At 35.2% G+C, this 17085-nt stretch overlaps 1 protein-coding gene across 1 annotated transcript in view; it reads left to right on the forward strand.

Moving 5' to 3' along the window:
- The window catches only part of LOC120583187 (cAMP-specific 3',5'-cyclic phosphodiesterase 4B-like), a 233238-nt gene that overhangs the window by 29727 nt on the left and 186426 nt on the right, over positions 1-17085 (forward strand). The gene's annotated exons all lie outside the window — the stretch shown is intronic.

Raw genomic sequence — 17085 nt, forward strand, 5'->3', positions numbered from 1 at the left:
GGTCAATTTAACCTCAGCACTATGCATCTAAACTGTTCAGCAAAAACATCAAGTGAGAACTCTCTAGGAGAAGGCATCTTACAAGACAATATGGACAGAGTGGAGCAGTGAAAATTATTCTCACTCTTTCTGCATCTTGCTTCCCCATGGTTTCCGCCCCAGGCTCACCTTGCTCATTCTGCCATGCTGCCCACTGGATTCTTTGTGAGCTGCACTGAGCTCCAAGAGGGTAGTGCTCATTCACCACTGACTCCAGGTCTAGTGCATACTATTCTTCAATTTATTAAATGCATTAAGAGGTCTCTTTTTAAAAATATACATACCACTAGGAAGTAGTATACTTGAGGGTATACTTTGATTTTTAGTTAGAGCCTTAGCTAAGATATGTTAGTAGCCAGCAGAAAGCAAGGCTAACTCAGGAGAGATGACAGAGAGCAGGCAGATGTGCCAAACAAGAGAAGACAAAAGCACCAAACCTGAAAAAATAGGAGAAGCAGGACAAAAGAATAAAAATAAATTTTATTTTTGTAATTTTGCCTTAAGCTTCCCATTGAAATCATCTGTGTTTCTTGGACTAGCTATTCATATTAGACTTTTGGTTAATTAGCATTTCAAAGAGATAAAGACAATGGGTGATGATGATTCTGTGAATCACCCACTTAGATGAATGACAGCTTGACTAACCCAGTAACACAGGTCCCAGCTCCACCCCTGCCCTGCGCTCTGGCTTCTCAGAGTTCTATTCCCTGATCCTGATTTTCCTGCGCTTCTCTGTCTTTCCTTGTTATGAATCTCTTCTGCCTCTTTCACTGAATCTTTAGTTTTTCTAATCTTTCCATTTTTTTTTATGTTTCTATATTTCTTTCTCCCCCTTTCTGAGTTAGCTTTTTTCTCTCTTTTTTCTCTAAGTGTTTTGCATACTCAACTCTTTTTTTATATGTGCAATAGATGCTGAATTTTATGCTTAAAATATTAACTGTGGTTACTTCATAAAGATTTATAACCCCTAGTTTTTCCTTAAAACAAATGTGTTGAAAGCTTTAAATTTCATGTTTCCAAGGAGAGCAAAAGTATTTTTGCTATGTAATCCACTCCCCCTTTGGACTCTAGATCAGAATATTTCAGTATAAAAAGAATCACCTACCCTAATTTGTTATTTTAACGTTATTAGATAGTAAATTTAATTTACACATGGTATCATGAAATATTGCTGAGTTGCCTAGTTCTCTAATTTTATGCCACAAAGTTTTAAGAATAAGCTTAACTACAGAAACTATTCTCTGAAACATACGTCAAACGTTAAAAGGGGAGAAAACATCTGGACACTGAACAATTCTGTACATACCTCAGCCTGTAAATCCTTTGAACTCACAGTCTTTGTTCTTTTTCCTTCTATGTTTTGGAAGACCCTTAGCCTTTCTAGGAACTCATGATGTATGTGCTGAATCTTGGAAGTGACCATATATCCTTGTTATTCTTACTTCTCTTCAGCTCTTATCTGCTCCAGCTTTTTCTCTCTGGTCCTGAAGTTTCGTTCTTACCATTCACTTTCTCCTGAGAATCTCCTCAACTGAGCTGGTATTGTTATTTCTGTCTGCCAAAGCATCCACTACCTCTCCGCTTGACAAAATTTGGAGAGGGGAGGAGGGATTACCTAAACCTTTTCATTCTCGTCACCATGCTATCTCCCTCTCCTTCTCTGGTATCTTTTTCTCCTAGAGAGGAGCTTCTCAATATACCCGTGTCCTTCTTTGCATATCAGTCTTCTTGCATTATACTTGCATATAACAGCTCCTTGCATTATACTCTTATTATATGTAGTTTGGATTGTTTCCTGGTGTCAATTGCAAAAAAAAATGGGCTAAACTAGTTTAATTAAAGATTGGCATCATTTTCAACAATAAAATATTTTTAAAATTTTGGATTGCAATAAAAATTGCTTATGGAGAATATTTTATCATTGAGTAAAAGATTATAAGTCAAAAAATGTTACTGAAAATAAAATAAAATATATCAAAGCACCCCTTTTATCTTTATTCAATGTTAAGTCTAAATTATATAATTAATCAGAAACAGAAGAGATTAATTAAATAAAAAGCCTTATAGAGCTTTCCTAGGAATTACACAATTTGGTTAGGAAAAAAATGGGAGAATATTCTAGGAGCTCAGAATTGCAGGAGTAAGGGAACATTAGGTTGTGGAATAAAATTGGTATATGTTGGATAGCACATGGCTAGAGCAAGATTATGCAGTGGGCCGAATTAATTTATTCAATCAGTCTTATATTCAAAATAATTGTCTAGTTGCTCTTACCTTGTGTCAGTAATTGTACTAGGTTTTGGAGTCTCAGTGGTAAATAAAAACAGACAGCATGAAGTATATTTCTACATAGGCATTAATTGAATAATTATATAATAATTAATTGGTAAACCATGTAACGTACTTTGCAGAGAAAAAAACATAAACTCATAAAAATGTATAGCTGGAGGTCTTGATACCTGGAGAGTGGGATCGGAGAAGATTTCCATGATGAAGTGATATTGACCTAAAATGTAAAGCAGGGATAAAGAGAAAATTCTTTTTTTGCTTTAAGATTGACAACCCAGCACATAGGTAGTGGTTGAAAATATGGAGGAAAGAAAGATGTCTGCAAGGTATTTGAGATGGTAGAACTAGGAAGTGAAGTTTTAAGATTTTAAACAGGGTTTTATATTTTGGTGATGTTTTTAAGACACGAAAAAATAGTTAAGATTGTTGAGTAGATAGGCTCTTGAGCAGGTGGTGAACTGGTGAAGGCATTGCTTTTAGAATCTGGTGGTAATCGATTGTGGAATGACTAGAGTAGGGAAAGGCTCAACAAGGTCATATGGAGTACTAGGGTCATGGATCAAGACAGCTCAATGTCCATGTGAAAAATATTCTGTATGTGTTTTCAGTTTTTGTGACATTTTTTCACTCCTATTTAAAAAAAAAAATAGAGTTAGGTATATGTATCTCAAAAGTCATATGTTCAGTGAAATCTCCCCTTTTCTCTTAGGAAGAGTTATAGCTTACTCCCCCAGAATCCCACAGAATTCTATTTCTACCTCTGTTGGCGCACACTTGATGAAACAATTAATTATTAATGTTCTTGTTCTCTGAATAAAACTATTAAATTCTCGTGGGCTAGGAGAATTATTTATTTTATATATGACACCTATCGCAGAGTTTGAAAAATAGTGAATAAACAGTGGACATTGTTGTTGATTGACGGAGTACCTAAATGAATAATCAACACTTGCGATTTCTATATTTTTCCACAAGTAGCCTGTCTAGTTGCCTAACTTCTTAGCATATCTTCAAATTAAAGACTTTGTAATTTAGAAAGAGCCAGTATTTTTCTCGTTGAAATCAGTTGCATGCCCAAAGCAGAAAGATTGTTTACTTTTCAAGACACGAAGAGTGAGTAGTGATTGATTTATCTAACACTATATTTATTTAGTTTATAATATGGTACATACCAAAACATTTTCTGTTTTCTGTTCTTAGTGGCTGGTCTTGGAGATCTCCAGTGATATTTTTCACTCTTCTCTCTTGCTCTGTCATCTATATATCTATTTATCTATCATCACATACATATATGTACTCTGGAGCCAAATAAGTGTGGGTTTTAATCTTGTTTGTTTCATTAAGCTGTGACCTAGAAAAGCCTTATAGGCACTGAAACTCAGTTTATGCATCTGAAAATGGTGAATAATTTCTCCTGTCTTCTGGAGTTTATGGCAGGATTGGAAAATAGGTATGCAATACATAGTGGCTACTATTTTGGTTTATTTTTATGGTATTTTTGTTCTATAGTGATAAATAGGCATAAATGGCTATTGCCTTCCATAACTGACTTAATTAAAGTTTTCTAATCAATTTTGGTGGGCATTTGGGAGGAAAGTCTTATTTTAGATGCTGCTTCTTTAAGAATGGAGTTTGGGAGGATGAAGCTGAGAGTCTGCATTTCCTTCCCTCTATCAGTATCCATACATTAGATTGGAGGGTGGAGTGGGTCCTCCAACCAGGGAAGGTATTGCACCATTGGAACACTGGCTGTTCTTAGGACATTAGCTCTGTCTAGAAGCCTCTTCAGTTAGGATGACTTTTGTATTGGCAGGAAGAATGTTTCCTAGTATTGGTTTGAATCTATGCCCAACTCCTTAAATCTGTTAGCAGAGCACCCAGGATGCTCAAGCCCTCACTATCATGGAATGGAGAAACAAGCACCCTGTTCTCTTAGAAGAATCTCAAAGTCTCTTACTGTGATGCTTAATTCTATTCTATTTCCTTAGCCAGGAAGAAGAAGGGGCTAGAGACAAAAGTGCGTCTTTCTTCCTATTCTCGAAGGGAAAGGCTATGTAGAAGAAGTAAGCTGGATGTTATGACTCTTTGATGCATTAGGAGATTAAAATGACATGTGACATTTCTCTTCGATAAGCAAGGCATTTAGGGGAAAACAATTGTTTGTTTTGGGTTGTCTTATTAGTTAGAAGAATATGCTCAGGCACAGAAAATAAAGAATGGATAAGGGAATGGATGAGAATAAATACAGGCATGTTTCTAATACGGCACAAAAATATGATTCTGTAATGTCCGAGACTTTTTTGGATGCAGTTTTAAAGAAGAAATCTTACTTAGGAAATAAAATTTTTGATCAGGAAAAGCAAAGGTATAGAAGAGATTTGCAGTTTGGACCTATTCTCAGGGAATAAGTGTTGTCATTGTAGAAGCCATTTGGGAATCAATTTTGAGCTGAGGGTATTGAAGAAGAGGAAGGAGAGGAAGGAAGATGTATAAAGGGAAGTAGGAAAAATGAAAAAAAGTACCTTGTTCATTTGAGAATTTTACTTAAATTCTGATGTGCCTGATATTCTTGGCTTAATGGCTCCATCTTTGAAAACTTTCAGCCCGTTTTTTCTATGAAATTGGTAAGATTGGAAGTGGGTAAGAGTTGAGAGCATCCTCAAAATGATTTCTTGTTGAATGGAATCGTTCATTCTTTAATACTGACCCATATTAGCCTTGTATTATAAACAGAAGGATTGGGGTGGTTGTAGCTACTTATTTCTTGGGCAAACATGCTAAGCGAAGTAGCTTAGAGAGCATGATGGTCCAAAGATAGACTGCTGGCTTACCTCCTATTTAGTGAAGTATTGTTTAAAATGATTCAATTTTAGTAGTTGGATTCTAATTTTTTACTACTCAATACTCACAGATGTGCAGAATGTTCCAGCATTTCCCCAGTAGAGAAATAAGCACCATCTTCTTGGTACTGACGATACCTCTTGATTTTGATTTGTTCCACATTATCATCCAAAGCCAAACATCGTTAGCATAGCATCTGAAGTTTTTTGTCATTAGAGCTTTACCAACCTCTCTTTTTCTCCAAATTTAACAGCCAGCTATATGCAACTATTTGCCGATTCTGCAACATGCTGTCTTTGCGTATGCTCTACCCAGTGTTTGGAACATTTTCACTTACTTTTTCACTTTCCACACTCCATGGAGTCCCCAAGACAGGGTTCAATGTCCTATAGGATGAGACGCATGGTCAGTTTCAGGATGAAGTCAGAGTTAGCTGTCTCTCTTACATGCTCCAGTTAGATTTCTGTGCTTCATAATAGCATTTATCACAACATATAATATATTATTTTCTTGTCCCCCCTTTCCTAGGTTATGAATAACTGGAAGAGACAGATTATATTCGATTTTTCTATCTATCTATCTATCTATCTATCTATCTATCTATCTATCTATCATCTATCTATCCAGCTATCTATCTAATCTAACTCATGAGTTGACATTAAACTATTGTCTGACTCAGTAGGTAACTAGTAGGTTGAAAGAATAAATAAATATGGGAATTCTAAGTGCTTTACATAATAGATATGTGATATGTAAATGTTAAATATTTTTAAAGGAGCTAATTTTTTTGAAGAAAAGCAGATCCCTTAATTTTATTTTTAACACAAAAGTTTAGAAAGATGTACAGAGTTTGATTAGTCATTTTCAAAGGAAATGTCATACCTGGAGGTCACCAATTGTGCAGGAATTCCTTTTCAACCAACTTCTGGTGATTCCTCCCTAAATAAAAATTTAAATAAATATTATTATTCTTTGTTTAATTGATAGAGGGATTCATATAACTCTTAAATTTAAATAACTAAAAGTAAAGTGTTTTAATATAATATTTTCAGACCAAAAATAGCATGTTTTCTTCATGTGTTTTCCAAAGAAAGGAAACTAGACAATTGCTATTTAATTCATGATATATTTTAACTTTGATAGATGACAAAATAAAGATGTTTGTTTATTTATCTGAAGAAAGTATATGTTGAAGCTCAGTATATCTTAATATACTTGTTCATTACCACATTCATAATGGCAGTAATTCTTCTCATGTGTCTGAAATACATTTTTGAATGAGAGGTTTACTTACTGAATTTGAGGGACAGAGTATTAAGTTAGGATGAAGTAGAAAGCATGATCGGAGCCGGGAAAACAAAATTGTAGAGTTCAACATACTTGAGTTCAAGTTCTGAGTCCTCCACTTACTAGCCCTGACAACTAGGTAAATTACTTAACCTTCTTGAGCAACTCATTTCCTCATCTGGAATAGACTGATAGTGTTGCATAGTTCAAGTTGTTGTTAAGTTTGAAAGACACAATGTAGGGAAAGCAATCGGCCCAGTTCCTAGCATACAGCAAGTGCTCAATGAAGCACCATTTCTCTTTACTTCATTTCCTCACCGTTTTTGAGTGGGTATTCTTGAGGCAGTGTGTTTCAGTGCCTTTTGAATCAGACAGTCTGTATTTAATAAGACACTTCACTGGCGTTGAAAAGTGTTTGATCTGTTGAAGGAAGAAAATTTTTATTGAAAAGACTGATTATTTTGTATCATCAAAAATAGATATAATTGTTAATATAAAAATAGATTAGATGGTGATTATAGTTAATAATACTGTATTATAAACTTGAAAGGTGCTAAGAGAGTAGATCTTAAATGTTCTTACCACAAAAAGAATTGGTAATTATGTAATGTGATGGAGGTGTTAGCTAACACTATGGTGGTAACCATTTTGCAATAAATTGTAAGAATATCAAATCAACACGTCATACACCTTAAACTTACACAATGCTATATGTCAATTATAACTCAATAAAGCTGGAAAAGTTGCCTTTCCGATGCCATGTAACTTCCAGACAACATCAGTAGTATGAACACAGCAAACAGTGAATCAAATTGGAACCGTACTCTAGCAATGATGTAGTTCTTTCAGTGTAATCTATTATGTTAACTATTTTCTTACTGTGTGAAATTCATGTGTTCTTTCCATGAATGTGAATTATAAAGAATCTGATGTAATTTTGAGTTTAGAGCTATGCATTGAGCTTTAAGAAGCCTCATAAAGGAAAAAGGGGTCATGTGGATCAGTGCCTACTGAGTATCTATGTGTTAGTGCTTTTGGAATAAAAAAAAGTCTGAGCTCCTGCTCTTTAACAATAGCTCTTTAGAGCCTTTAGAAGAAGGAAAGGAAACTGAAGAAAATTCTTTTGAATTTTTGACCATGGAATGCAGTAATAAAGTGAAATGGAGAAGTCAACTAATTGGATTCGTTTCGCTATTTCAGTCAATCTGTGTTGAATCTGAGCAAAACTGGTTGAGCGGCTTTCATGTCAGCCCTCTAAGTCAATGGAAAATTTCCCAAGCTCATGCTGGTTAGGAAACAGAAGCTCTTTTTTAAAGCAGTGCAAAACTCAGCAGTTTGGGTTTCATTGAACTGGTTTAGTGGTTTCAACTTATATAACTTCCATATGGAAACTTAAGGGGAATATAGAAACTAAACTCTCTCATTGTACTACCTGAGAGCAGCTGTTATTTCAGAGGTTTCTGTTCAAGTAGCCCAGGACCCTCACGATTTAAAAAAAAAAATTTCTGAAAAGCTGGATTTCTTTCTCAAAGACCAACAGAACCAATCAAACTTATGAAAACTGATTTCTGATGGCAGTGAGAGATGGAAATCTAATTTGATCTCTTTTTCAAAGTTCAGGAGTTCTTGGAACCAGATCACCTAAAAATCAGCCCAGGGTCCAGACTGAACTGAAACCAAAAAGGCAAAAAAAAAAAGTTTTCTTTACTGAAACATGGGTGATGTAATAATTTCTTTTTCTTTTGAAATAGTCTAGAGGCAAATGGAAAACTTACGCCAAGCATTGTAAATTATAGACAGCTAGGAATGGTGATTGGCAAAGACTAAGGATGCAGTATTGAAATTAAAAAAAAAAAAAATCTCCCACTTGGTTATAGGAGAGCATTGGGAATCATTTAGGGTTGGCCAAGCATTATGCAAGCTTCTTACATGTGTTTTCTCATCTAATTTTCTTACCAACTCTATGGAGTAGTAAATTAGAAAAACTCAGTTTTCTATCTTCCTGTGTAGGGAAAAACCCAGCTCTTCTTTACTGAGTTTCTTCCCTGTGAGTCTCCTTTACTACTCACAGAAAACACTTCACTTCTGATCATCAAATGTGTGGAGGTTTTTTCCCTACACCAAGCAATTTTCTGCAACACCTGCTGGGTGTCCCACACTTTAACTCAGTTCGTACCCTATCTACCCGAGTGTCAGATTCCACAGGTTAAGGGCTCAGCACCACAAGACTGCCACCCCTCCCCCACCCCCAACACACACACTTCAGATATCAGTTGCAACCCCAGGCTGTCACCTGTGCTTCTGACCAACTGACTATAGTTCCAATGACCCGCTCCTTGGTTTTGATTAATTTGCTAGAGCGGCTCACAGAACTCAGAAATGCACTTATCAGTTGATTATAAAAGGTGTGATTAAGGATACAGATGAACATCTAAGTAGAAGAGATGCATAGGGCAAGGTATGTGGAATAGGGTGCAGAGCTTCTGTGTGTTTTCCAGGTGCACCACTATCCCAACACCTCCATGTGTTCAGTAACCTGGAAGCTCTCTGAACCCTGTATTTTTGGGATTTTATGGAGGCTTCATCATATAGTTATGAATGATCATTAACTTCACTTTCAGCCCTTCTCCCCTCTCAAGAGAATGGGGGGTGAGCAGGGCTGAGAATTCTAAGCTTCTAATTATGGCTTGGTCTTTCCAGTGACCAGCTTTTATCCAGGAGCCACTAGGGAGCTCACCCAGACTCACCTCATTAGAACAAAACACACTCCTATCACCCAGGAAATTACATGGGTTTCAGTAGCTCTGTGTCAGGAACAAGTCAAAGACTAATATCAGAACATGAAAATTATAAGAGTTTTATAAGCTCTGTGCAGGACCTAAGGGCGGAGATCAATGTATATTTTTTATTATCTCTCAGGTAGGAATTATTTTAACCTCATTTTAGCTTCTGAAGAAACCGACTGAGAAATGTAGTGTCTTCTGAAGATGACACGGCTGAAGAATGGATCCAGGATGGAATGCCATGTGTTTCAACCTCTTTCCAACACACCACATCATATTTTGACGAGTTTATACTTTATCTCTTATTTGTATGGATTTACAAACCGTAAGAGTAGACTGATCCATCCTTAAAATATTGAAAGCAGATTTTTAAAAAATTATTTAAAAAGCCTTTCATGTCTAAAAACTCTGATTACTCCTGTGAGCAAGTTTCTACACAAGTAGATATCTGTTGTGTAATGAAAAAAACCACATGTTTTAAAAGAAAAAAATAATGAACCTTTTGATGACTGAGCAATATTTCTTCCTGCTGCTTTAGGAATCCTAAAGATTGTTTGGATTGCCCTAGCAGAGAGATAATAAGCTCAATATATTTTAAGTAAATGTTTGAGAGATTAGCTATATCTTTGGTTAGACAAAACTTTCTGCACTCACAACGAGCAAAAGAATTTGAGAAAATTAACATATTATACTGATTATATATGACTATACATTATAGTGTATAGTATTATTTTAAAGTTAAAACTTACATGGTTAGCAAAGTTGCATTACATTTCTTTTATGCTTTTGTGAGATATAAATGAAATATTCCATATAATTAAAACTGAATTTTAACCCTATGAAGGAAATACATTATTTTAAAATTTGGAATAAAGATCTTTATTTAAAATTTCCATATTACCTTTCTTTATGTTATCATGTCCTGAGTAAAATTTTATCATTCCTTTAATTTTGATATTATATATTTGCTATTATATATATCAGCTATTAAATTAACTGCCACTGATGCAACTTTTATGAAATATAAACATGAATAACTACTGTTCCTAGCTTTAAAAAACAAAAACCTAAGTTACCCATTTCCTGCAATAATGACACATTTTCGAGTCCCCTACTACTGGAATAACCAACCAATATGGGTATTTGACTCACCTGTATTCTAATTACAAGCACATGGTACAAGTGAAGCTTCTGTTAAGTGTATGACGTCTGTCTCAAGACAGAGGTTTAACTGGAGACATGGCTTACTCTAGACTGATTAATCTCTTACAATTCTCTCCTTTCAATTTAAAATTTCAACACAGTACTTGATAGCCAAAATTTTATTTCTTCTGCTTGAAGCCTAATTCCTCTTGCTTCCTGAGACAATGATGATTGTCAAAGAGAAAACATCCTTAGCTTAAAGTTAGAGGTATGATTAAATCCCTAAGATCTCTTATATGACTCCTCCTAGCATGTTTTATCTAAATGATTTATATCGCAAATTTCTCCTACCAAAATATTTCCTGAGATATGCCTTCTAATTTTATTCAAGTATGTAACTGGAAATTCATTCAGCATTCATAAAGTGCCTACTACGTGGGAGGTATTTTCTTAGGTGCTGCACATACCTAAGAGCTAAGACGTATGCTCAACACTCAAGATGCTCATGTTATGGTCGAGAACAGAGGCATAAAGATGTAATATGTGTGGACTATTGTAAAGAGGTAAAAGTTCAATCAAAGAAGAGACATTCTTAAAAAAATTTTTTTTTTTAAATAAAAAGAAAAGAAGAGACATTCTTGCAAAATGAGTCTTGAAGAATGAATGAGAGTGTAAGAAAATGGGAATGAGCATAACAGTCAGTGGAGCAAGGCACATGGAAATAGATGTTGTGCTCAGGGAACTATGTGCAGTTAAATAATGCTGGGCAGGAAGTGAGGGCGATGACAAGTGAAAGGGGAGCAGGCTGTAGAGTGAGAACCAGACCACGACTGCAGCTGAAAGCCATGTTGTAGAACCAGACTTGATTTTGTACATGATGGTGGTGCTTCTGGAGTGTTTTTATTTTAGCTAAATTATTCTCTAGCAGTAGTGCCAAGAGACACTTGAAATGGGCAAAATGGGAGTCAAGGAAACCAGTTAGGAAGTGACTGCAAATGAACTAAACTAGATATGGTGAAGACTAGGACTAAGACCGTGGTGCTAAAGACGGGTGAGGAGACAATTTAGAGAAATATTTAATAAAGTTATATGACATGGAGAATTCTAAATGTTTACATGAAGCAGCAAGAACAAATCTGGGTTTTGTCAGGCCTGAAGCTTATATAATTTATGAAAAAGAGTGAAAAATTAATTTAAAATGAGGTATGAAAATAAAAATTTATTTAAAATTAAAGAAGAAACCACAGTTACACATTTTAAGAAAGTGACAAAATGCTCAAACTTCACAAAAATCCAGAAAGAAATATATCATAGTAAGCACAAATGAAATGTATCACCGTCTCAACTTCCCGTTAGCCATAGCACGAACTATCTGTATCCATTTTTAATATCTCCCAGCACAAAGAAATATGACAGAGATGAAACCAGAGTGGAAAAAGAATCAGGAGAGACTAGGGTACAGCCCAGAACCTTTTGTTCTTGGTGGTAAATTGAGCAATCATGTCTATGAGTAGTCAGCATAAATTTAAACTATTCTTATTTTTTTCTTATCTACACAGAATATTTTCAATTTTTTATCAAGAAGATTCTCAATGATCAGGAATTATATGTTTTTGGCCTGAAGAATAGAACCATGATTATAATTGTTAATAATGAGGTTATCCAATGAGGAAAACAGTTTGTAATATAGTTTCACAAAAGAATACTATCGCCTCCAGCGTTTATTCTTTTTGTACATTGCTAAATAAAGTGCCCACAATATTCATATACAGTGGATTCTGGTATGGTCTTTAAAAACCAAAAAGCCTGACACCTATGAGTCATGCAGATAAACTTCTCTGAACTTTAGATTTTTAAAAATCCAATTTGGGATCTATAAGCAGAAATAAGAGAGCAAAACTAAGAATAAATAGGGTTTTATAAATTGCTTTATTTAGAGAATAGCAAATTTTAGCCTTACAGTGTTAATTCCTGTGATTGTATTTATACCTGTGAGACAACTGGTCCTTCCAGTGAGGAATGTGGCAATGTTTGGTGAAATACAAAATTCGTGAAGCCTTCCATCTCTACTTTGAGAGACAGTACAGCCCTGGGATTAAGTGTAAAGACCCTGGAGCTTGACTAAGTTGGACTCACAGCTTCACTGCTTACTGGTTGTACTTAACTTCTTTGTGCCTCAGTTTCATCATCTGTTAAATGGGGATTATAACACCTACCTTACTGGGTTGTAGAGTGGATTATAGGTATCAATGGATATAAAGATCTTGGAAGCAATGTCTAGCACATGGTACGTAAACATTATATAGGTATTTGTTAGTTTTGTTTTTTAAAGAGAACAAACCATAATTTTTCTTGATACAGACTAGAAGTCCCTGTACAACTAAGTAGTTTAATTTCCAAACTTCATTGCTAGCCACTGTGGTGAGTATGCTGAACTCCACACCAGAGTTTCCAAAACTGTGTTCCATGTAGATGTTCTGAGATAACTTGTGTTAATTCTGAGCTGAATTAAATGAAATATTTTAGAGGTAGCAGAAATTCCCAAGTAGTTTTATGTGCACTAGACCCATAACTTCAAGTGGTTCAGGGATGAGCTCTGGAAATGCCTGATTGATAACCTCCTCTCTGATGAGATCAGGAAATATTGTCACTGTGGGCTTTCACTGCACATGACTAGAATCCACTATGCTAAGACTTTGGTGTTACCTACTTTGGATGGTTCAAGTTCAGGCCCTTGGAAGAGGCAGATTGATTATAAATGCCAATTAACTAAACAAATTCTGCCCTGCCAAGGGAAGTGTTGTTTATTTAGCATTTGTGATCTTGTTAATACTGGCGATGGCCACCTGTGGGTGTTAACAGGGCCAACAAGCTAAGTGACAGATGAGTCATTTCCACGGTGTGTGCACATCAGTTCTGTTCTTTGGACTGTGACTAGAGTTGTCCTTGGCAGACCATTGCCATTTTTAGACTTGCTTCTAGTATCTTCTTTTATTCATTGCATCCCAACAACTTGTCGCTTAACTCAGGCAGAAAGCTCACGGTTCCCTCATTACACTTCCCCTTACACAATTCTCTCATCGAAAGGTTTATGTGATTGCCATCACTGCTTCCCTTGGCTTTTGATCACTAAACTTCCATTATCCGGGCATCCCTTGTATTTATGAGTAAACTTTTCCTTTTGAGCCACCCCCATACTCCAAGGCTTCTAGATGAGCTATTTCCTGACAGCTAAGGAGCAATCAACTCCACCATCCTCCTACATAACAATGAATAATCTTTTCTGCAGTCAATAATACAGGCTCCCACGAGTGTACCCTCTTATGACTTAGGGATGGTGGTGAAGAAACCTGACCAGATATTAACCAATTTGGGTGAGAGGAACAATAGAATATGGTATTTAACATGCTTTTAAATAATTACCTGGAAGATGTAACTATCATGTTCAATATTATTTGTGGTACAAAGAAAAAAGTCATGGAGAAATAAACCATAGAATCCATGGGTGTTTAGTGAGAAAAGAAACAATGTGATTGTCTAATTGGCTCCTTTATTCTATAGCTATGGAAGGTGAGGCCAAGTAGAGTTAACTTGCTCAAGAGCACACATTTAGTCAAGGAGCTGCAGTGATTCACAGGCCAGTGGTCTTCATTCTCAAACATTTTAAAACTGAAAACATGTTTGAATATATCTAAACATATTTGGCTTTGAGGCTGCTCAATATGGTTTTCTTTTCACTTGACATGGGACACACGAGAAATTCACTCAGCATATCAGTAAGTCAGTGATAGAATCAGTGAGGGATTAAGTACAGACTCTCATTTTTAAGTTTTGGTGTTGGGAGTTGGAAAGAAAACTTCCTAACTAATTAGCTCTAGATCTTTCTTGAATCTGTCCACTACAATTGCTGTAGTAATTGATTGACTCTGTGAACTGTGGATTTTACTAGATTCTCCACCTTCTTATATTTGTATTAAAAAAAATTATTATTTTGAGAGAGGAAATATTGTAAATTTAGGATTAGGAGATTAAGTTCTACTCCAAATTCTTCTGTGAACCTGAAGCCTGATCATGAGCCAGTCACTTTACTACTCTTTGCCTCAGTTTTCTCACGTGTAAAATTGGGGAGTTGCTCTAAAGGCCATCTGAAATTTCTTTCAGTGATTAAGAATGGGAAAAGCTGCAATGTCCCTGAAAGTTAGAACTGTCATGTCAGTTAGCCTCATGTGTTTCATGCGTTTCCAATGCCTGATTGTTGGAAGAGAGACAAGAGTAGTTTGGCATTTGTGTCTGTATTATCAGCCGACAGGCTATAAACTAGGAGTAGTATGGTTTCAGTAGCAAAAAGACCATCTCAGTTTCTCATTAAATAATGAGAGGATGCTAAAGAGAATTTCCGTGTCAGAGAACTGAGATAGTTTTGGAAGTTTTTCGATAGGCCTCCATTTTGTATTAAAAAATAAAAATTGTGTAATTAAAATATAGCTGAATTGTATTAAAATTAGCATGCTAGCATATATTCTAAAACTGGATCACACAAGCATGGATTTTCTAAATAATCCTTCAAGGGAATAGAGCAGGAAATTAGAGTTATAGGACCTGACTCATATTCATTTGCAGTGTGGTATTGGTCTTTCAGAAAGCATAAGCATGGAAGGCATTGGGGTAGGTCTGGATACCAGTGATCCCAAGAACTTGATTTTAGCATTTCTTGGCTCTTCCATCATCATGTACTTCCTTAAAGGGCCTCTTGCCTTTCTTTTGCATAAATGCAAATTGAACTCTGAGTTACTTTCTGCCTTAGGTATGGAAAAACATATTTAATATTTCTATACCAATGCTGAGAATTAAAAAAAAAGTAATGTGAAAAAAAAACCCATAAATAAATAAAAGTATTTAAAATACTCCTAGAAGTATAATTTGGAAAGGAGGTAGTTTTGAGAATTAGTTAGCAAAAACTCTTTTACCTAGATTTTATCTTTCAGTGCTTTGTCATACAGATTTATGGAGGTAGATGTGTCCTCAACAAATTAAAGAACACAAGATAATCATTGTTGTTTAATAAACCACTGAGAAACTTTAAAATTTGTTTTTATAAATCATATACTCAATTGGGAATATACTTTTAATTCAATATCCGTAGAAATTCTATTGTTTTTCACTAATGACTCAGCAGTTCAAGTGATCTATTATATCAGCCAGTGGCCAGGGGCAGGAACGAGGCACTCTGTGGTATTGTTGTAACCATGACATGAGTTACATCATTTAGTGGAAATAAAATTTGGAATATTTGGGAAACAGAGCAGTGGCTTTTTTGCTTGACGCTGTGAGAACCTGATGAATACTAAGAGGGTGTAATGAACAGTATTGATTTCTCTACATATATTTAGCAATGTGCACACACATATATACATAGAAATGTTTTATTTAAACTTTCCTACTAATGCATGAGATTCACAATGCTCTATAGACTCTGGGAATAATGTTCTTGTATTGCAAAGCCATGCTTTACTTTAAAAGCAATGCTTTTAGATTTTGTAGCATATGGACTCAATGCAGCCAAGAAAGCAAATGAAGTTAATTCTATTCTGAGGTATACCTTTGTTAAAAAAAGATTCCTTCAGTTTTTCCTTTCTGGACCTTACTAACTGAAAATAATGAAAGAGTGGGTATCTTACAAGGGTGTGGTAGTCTGTGGTGTCGGGAGATTCATGGGAGAAGACGTATCCTTGTCACTACAGAAATGAACGCTGCTCCTGTTATGGGCACACGGAGGATAGACTGAACATTGAGGAATGAAAAAGCAGTGGGAAGAATGGGTGTCATTCAGTGAGAATGGGAGGAGCTACACAGGAAGGTCTTCACTAGGAAAAGAAGAGCTTAAAGCATGGCAGAGGACCTAGACATTGCAAATTCCTAAAGGAAATGTGGGAAACAGTATCACAACTTGGGTGAAGACTGCAAAGCAATCAAGACATTTCTATTTTAAAAAATTAAATCTTCTTCTAAATTAGACAAATTCTGCCTTTTTGCCTTTAGGGCTACTTCTTAAATCCCGACATCTTTCTCAACAAGTAAATTTGAAAGAAAACAAAATAAGAAAAATATTAAAGTAGGTTCTAGACTATGTATCTGAATTCTGAGTTACTTCATTACCAGTCTTGGATTTGGGGCAAGTCACTTGACCTTAAAACAGTATAAAATAATACCAACCTCATAATTATTGGGTTAGTATATGAGAGAACCAAATTCAAACTCCAGTCCAAGGAGGTAACATTTCTAATTGGGAGAAAAGACTAGGAAATGGAATCTGAGATATAAACCACTCATTTAAGCATTTGAGAATAAAAAGAAAAAGGGATTTCCCTCCTCATATCTCTCTTTAAAAAAGGGAATGACTTGTTCATGATAGAAGACTAGATAGAAGTAGAAAACATTTGTTATGCACATGTAAATATAAAACTAGATGATAATTTGTAAAAGGAATAAATAAAATGCTATTAAAATGTTACTCGTGACTTTCAAAAGGATCTTAATGGGTTTAACATTTTCATTCATTTGCTAATTTTGATAGATTGTCGAAGTAAAATTTTATTTTAATCATCTCTTCATGCCATGAATATAATATAAAGATGACATTTTTATAAAACTTGATATATTTTCTAGAAATGTTTATAGGTTAATATTATTCATGGACTTTGGT

Source organism: Pteropus medius, unplaced genomic scaffold (genome assembly GCF_902729225.1).
Source record: "Pteropus medius unplaced genomic scaffold, Ma_sr-lr_union100, whole genome shotgun sequence".
Classification (NCBI taxonomy): Eukaryota; Metazoa; Chordata; class Mammalia; order Chiroptera; family Pteropodidae; genus Pteropus; species Pteropus medius.